The sequence below is a fragment of the Primulina tabacum genome, chromosome 6, assembly GCF_025594145.1.
Source record: "Primulina tabacum isolate GXHZ01 chromosome 6, ASM2559414v2, whole genome shotgun sequence".
NCBI classification, from domain to species: Eukaryota; Viridiplantae; Streptophyta; class Magnoliopsida; order Lamiales; family Gesneriaceae; genus Primulina; species Primulina tabacum.
Window position 1 is genome coordinate 9678582 of NC_134555.1, and position 6736 is coordinate 9685317.

Genomic DNA, 6736 nt, shown 5'->3' on the forward strand with positions numbered 1-6736 from the left:
TAAAATCGTGTGTGCATGTAAGATTTAAGTTTATAATACCTAAAATGTTATTTACTAACTACGTTTTTTACTAAATAAACTTCGAAATTATAAAATTTGTCGGTACTAGTTTTATAACATGATTTTTAGATAATAAAAATAAACGAACAATATTTTGAAGTGAAAATTGACCAACTGGATGATGTGCAATAACAAGAGCTCAAGACAGAATGATGTGCTAAATTTAATAAACACTTCCAATAATAAGCATATAATGATCAAAAGTTTCAATAGATATTGACATTGAAATACAAAAATAAACAGTTCTGAAAAGTTAGATCCAATAAAATATATAACAAAAATACAGAACTCTACACAAGACCTCTCGAGAACCATTTCTGGTATTATGATATATCAAGGGAATTTATCATGTCGTAGATGGAGATGATGAACCGTGACTGCTTTTACCAAGCGGGGATGGACGTGGACTCGGAGTCTGCTTTATTTCGAGTCCTTTTCCTCTTGATCTTGGGCTTCTTTCGGTTCTTATTTGAGCCAGCCGAGGTGAAGCTATCTGAGATAAACGTGGGCTGTCGACAGATCTCATCTCCTCGTGGGATGATAGGGTGGAACTGGTTATTTTCGGGCTATGAGCATGCCGTATCTCACCACGACTTCGTGTGACAATTTCATCTAATACCTCAGCACTATCAATAGTTGGGGATCGTCCATGTGTGCCTTGACCCTGTACATTGTAGCATAAAGTTAAAGCATAAACATATAATCCATCAACATATACGGGGCAGATATAGCAGGAGTGTAGGATGATAGGAAGGGATTGTCTCTCAAATTTTGTACTTTTTAAAAAATTTAAATTTCCCCACCAAGCTGCCGGTCTAGTCTCGTATGCATCTTCGATTCGCCCCTGTATACATAATACATGTGGTATAGAAATATGCATAAAAGCTTACTTCAAAGGATAAGTTATAAGTTATGGCAGGGGCTTCTTCATACTCTGCAGCATCCAAGTCTGTCAGATGAGCTCCTTTGAAAAATTTAGGAAGTACATACTGCCGTACGGGAACAAGAAGCATAATCAACAGGGGGAAAAGGACACCAGCAATTGGGATCCAGGTTAGTCCAAAGCAGAGAAGCAAGTACACCGTCTGGAACAAGGTGAAAATGGCAATTGTTTTAAACGGTACTGTCTCCACGAAGGTTGCATGATACTCTTCCAACACCCTGCCATGTTGCAAGAATATGCAGAAAATGCTTGATTACTCTGGCAATGGAAAGGTACATACAAATTAACAATACAGAAGCATTATACAGTAAAAATTTACTTGTATCGTCGACTAGGAGCAGTAAAAAGCAGCAATATTCTCTCCCAGAATTGGTTTCCAGGCAAGCTTTCGATAGCCATGAAGGCGAAGTAACCCCAAAGGACTGAAGTTGGAATCCTTTTTAGAAGGGGCATCGCAGCAACACAACCTCCGGATAACAATGATTGAAATAGATTGCTTAGGCGTTGTTCTTTAACTTCCACAGGTAAAAGATCATCAATATCCTTGTCCACGTCGAAAACCGACTGATCCACTGGGGCATCTATGTAACCACTTGTAGAGGCTTGTTGGATTGTTGAATCTTTCAACTCTCTCAGTCCCTGCTTAAAGAGTTGAATTCGAGAAACATGCTAAGGTTTACATATATGCAGATGGTTTTATCCACTCCAAAGACTAATAACATAAGTATTAATTCAAAACATACCAGAGCAGGTGAGTTTGAAAAACAAGAGGTGTTTGCATTTCATTGTAAGCTTCTTTCATGCTCTGATACAGCTGAGACAAATTTGAATTTTTCTGAATGCTTTCTCTAGCTGTTGAAGATAGCTTGTTCCGCAAAAGCTGGTTCAGTAAGAAATTGAGACGAGTTCTATTATTTCATATTGAAGTGTAATCAAAACTACTAGCACCATAACCTTTATGGCCAAAACATAATGGTTAGATGAGATGCTGTTCAATCTGCCAATATTTTCACAATATCACAAAGAATCCTCTATCATTTCTAAATCTAAAAGTTTCATCTGTACCCCAGATTACGCTTTTCGTTTTTCACTTCCATACCGTACTCAATATCACAACATTTTAATATATTACCTGATGCTTCAAAGTGGCCAAACTTTTGGTATGCATTGGGGATTGTGGAATAACGCCATTGGAAGGAGGAATGCCAATAAGACCACACAATATGACCTGACCAAGAATATTGAGAATAAAAAGCTATAATATGAAGTGCGCTCAAGTCCAGTATGCAAGTTTGCCATTAACGCTGTGTTTAATCAATGAGAGTGAGGAAATTACTCACCAAAAATCCCAATAGAAGAAGATCATAGTGATAAGACGAAGGCTTCTTTAAATTGAACTCCTTTTGTTGGGAAAGCTGAGATGCCACACTATGATCAAAGTAGTAAAGTACAGCAATCATTGTGGCTGGAATAAATGCTCCGATAATATAAAGTATAGGAACATTTATCATATCCTGTTAACAATCCAAAAATATATTTAATGCTTCAAATTAGAAACCAAACAAAGTGCAAAAACTAATCTTTCAAAATATGGGAAATCTAATCCGAATCACCTTTATGACTGTCCAATTTGAGTAGGCACCTGCAGACCATGGATTTGGGCTAACAAGGCGACGTGGTATTCCTCTTGGAACATCATTAACTGGTATATACGATACAGCTGTCCATACAAGCACCATCAGCGGGACACCATAGTCTGCAATAAATCCTCGCAGCGATCCTTCATAATATCTGAACTAGTTAGCAACTAGGAATATATGAAGATAAATAACGAAATAGAACGCTTATCTATTATATGGGCACGGAAAAAGAAAACAAAACTTGAATATTTTTATTGAAAATATTGATTTTTCCTATGGTAATTGCATTTAAAGTGTCTAAACAAACCTGCTCCATACCGCCAGGACCTAGCTTTACGACTCCTCAGCGCAGTAAGAAGAAGGCCAAAGGACAGTACCAGTGCAAACATTCCATTTCCGAAGCGCCAGGATGGTGACAATGCAGTTTCATTTGCATTTTCTCTTTGAGGAATGCCAAATTCTTCCACAGCTCCCTAAAAGAAAATTCAAGAAGGCTGCTAAGAACTTTCCACAAGTTAAGACAAAACTGCAGATAGGATCAATGGATTTGGTTTTGATAAGTGATTTTCAGTGAATAGATTCGGAATCATTATTTTCTAAAGAAATTATGAATACTGTGATATAGGGACTACAAATGTGTTAGCAAGATCATTTAACAACTTTTTTACTCCGGATATTAAATATATACATCAAATCATTAATCCAAACTCAGCCTAAGAGAGAAAATCAGTAAATTGTCACAAAAACACCAAGATTCAAAGCAACACTTTTAAATGAACCGACCACCAACTGTTGCTTTCTGATATATTTGGTCAAATCAAAGGTACACAACATCGTTCAGATCATTAGGTTGACTTAAAATGGGATTCTGATTCTAACTTCGTTTGAGGAAGTCAATAATTTAGAAATTTTCTTGTAGAATCCCTGGTGCAACAGTTCGTTTATTTTCAGAATAATGTGAATATGTTCAACCAATCAACTAATGGGCTTCGCGAAAAAACAAAACGTAAAAAATAAAAATAAAAAAAGATAAGGAAGATGAGAAACTTTCACTGATACTCACGCGAATAGCCTGCTGCATGAAAAGCATTGCAATTAAAAGGCCAAATAATTCACCAGCCACTCGAGTAAATCGATTGATCAGTGAGCATGCCCCCAAGATTGCCAGCAAGAAAAGTAAAAGTGCTGTCCAAACGCAGACCCTAAACACGAGAAGGTTGAGCATCATAATCAAAGACAAATACTTGAGATTCGAAGAGTTTAAATTTATTACCATCCTGTCCAAGCTAAAAAAAGTTTTGGCCCCAAATCTTTGCGATCTTTGGCAAAATTGAACATGAAAGTGTACATTAAAACTGTTGGCTCAGCTACGCCCAGTATAAGCAGTGGTTGTCCTCCAAAAATTGAGTGAATCACACCACAAAGTGATGTTGATGCAAGTGTTTGCACTGCAGTCAAGGTTCCATCTGCAAAATTGGGTGTCATCAAGGATCACAACTACCTTATACGAGATAATGGCAAAGCAATGACATGAAGTAAAAATCAAGCCTACCGGTGTTTCTTTCTAGTTGCTCCCCAAAAGATATAACTGGAATTGCTGATGCAAAGAATATATATGTTGTTGGAGCCAAAATCCTTCGAAACCATAATATGTTAGTAACTTACATGCATCCATTCAAGTAGTACAAAGAAGAATTCAGTCACTGATGGACCTAGGAATTCCATAGAGGCAAGCCTAGACAAGAAAATATCTGATCTCCCTGGGACCTAACTTGAACTTTTAGAAAAGGTACGGTATCAAATTTCATTTCTTTCACTTAAAAGGATGACCACGGGCTTCATTCTTCACTTTAGTAGATATTACTTAAGTTAACCACAGCAATATCTTATCGCCAAATTGATAGTAAGAATAAAAGAATATTCAAATCAGAAAACCTCAAAGAATCATTTCTCCAAGAAAAATTACAGAGCATATAATGAACTACTTATACATCTCTAAAGATAGTAACTAGCGTCATTGAGATGGATTTATATTCGAGATATAGTAAAGTACAGGTACCTGATACCGGCACGCAATCCACCACTCCAATCTTGTTTATAGCAGAGAAGCCTTCCTTTGAGATCATTTTTTATTCCTCGTAAAGGAACAAACGTTTCCTCCATGATGATTCCAAATTCACTCTTACAAGAGCAATTCTTTTCTCTTCTTTATATGACAAAAAGGAGTAACTAAAAGTGACACTAAAACACAAATTTGAAGGGACTCGAGAGGTCAATATCACCCAAGAATACAAAGATGTGTTGGTATAAATACAATACCTATTTGATCATTCAAAAAATGACTGTAAAGTAATTAAGGAAGCTTTGAGATGTCCAAATTCAATACTGTGTAAAAATCAGAAAGTTAACATTTTTTTATGAGTTTGGAAACTAGAAAAGAACAAAAGAATTGGGTTAGCAATGAATTAGCCTTCGGAGAAAGGATCTTGGCCTACTTACATCACCAAAGAAAAGAACTTAAAGATGATCAAGAATTCAGATTAATGAAATGAAAAGATTCCTCGCATTATTTTAGAAACTTAAACTAACGGTTGACTTCAAAAAGGCTCAGATCCATCAATTCAACGCCTTTTTTGACATTAAAGGAGCAGCTTTCTACTCATCAACTACTCTCCGCAAAGTTCGCACAGAATGAGAAGAAAGAAGGGAATATTGAACACTTGAGATCAGTTACATGGTAGAAACAATTATTTCTTACAGCAAGAAACAGTCTCAAATTGTGCAAACTGAGAAGGGACAAGAGTGAACTCCAGAAATAATTAGCGAGACCCCATTTATTAAAAGGCTGAATTCAACCCTCGAGCACAAATCCAAGAAGGATGACACAACAAGAAAAACCCCAAATATGAAAAATCAACGAGAGTCCATAATACAAAGAGAAATCAAACTATTTAAACCAGCTTTGAGCAAATGGGCATTAACAGAAAGAGTAAGATCTCCTCAAAATCACATTACTCGGAAACAAAGACCCTTTTCATGAAACGGACAGATCAAACAACACAGCTTTAAGAACCTTAAATAAAATGGGATTTGACAAGTTTCGAAGAAACGAAAGCCTCACAATGTACCCACCAGAATCAATGAAGCTAGGAATGAGCAAATCAAGGCAAAGAGAGAGAAATGCAGCAAGTAATATTATTTTTGAGAGAAGAAACAACTCTGCAGGAGAGGAGGGACAATTGGTGTGAGTGATCAAAGGTAGTGGAGCGGTGAGTGAGAATAAAAAACAGTTTTTGATTCCCAAAGCAAGCAAGCAAGCAAGCAAGCAGGGAAATAATTGAAGATGAAAAAAAGTAGTATTTTGTAGGGGAAAATGGCGTGTGAGTGTATTAGTACTATCTGTGTTTCTTCATGGTCTAAAGGAAGAGAATATATATATACATGCAGAATGCAGAGAGGGAGACACCATTTATTAACCTTTTTATAAATAAATAAATAATATTTTTTTTTCTTCCATGTATAGTTCAAACGTATGTATTTTAATTTTTATGTAAAAAATAAAAAATTTATATATTTGACACGAATTTAGTGAATAATCAATAAATTTGAGGTAGTGAACAGAAAAAAAAAAGATTAAGATAATATCATGTTTTGTATGATACATAAGTATTTATATGAAATAAATATGATTTCAAATATTTTTTTATTTTATTTAATTTAACTAATAGTTTTGTGTACTTTTCCAACAGATTTTAGTTAATTTTTAGGTTTTTAATTTTAGAAAATTAGGATGCATGTGAAGAATACATGTGTTTTACACACGCTCTCGCCCTTGTTTATATAGGGCTAGGCGAAACCTAGACATTAGACACAGGTGGGTCGTCTAAAAAAAAATGCTAGTCGGCTAGTCTAGGAGGTCTCAGGCGATTAGGGCTTTTAAGTTGTTTTTTAGGAGGTCTCAGGCGATTAGGGCTTTTAAGTTTTTTTTTAACCTAGACATTAGACACAGGTGGGTCGTCTAGAAAAAAATGCTAGCCAGCCAGTCTAGGAGGTCTCAGGCGATTAGGGCTTTTAAGTTTTTTTTTTTTAAAAA

The 6736-nt window shown here is 35.8% G+C and overlaps 1 pseudogene; it reads right to left on the minus strand.

The window, feature by feature from the left end:
* Positions 1 to 251: 251 nt before the first annotated feature.
* LOC142549130 (putative boron transporter 2) lies at positions 252 to 6051 on the minus strand (annotated as a pseudogene).
* Positions 6052 to 6736: the final 685 nt, after the last annotated feature.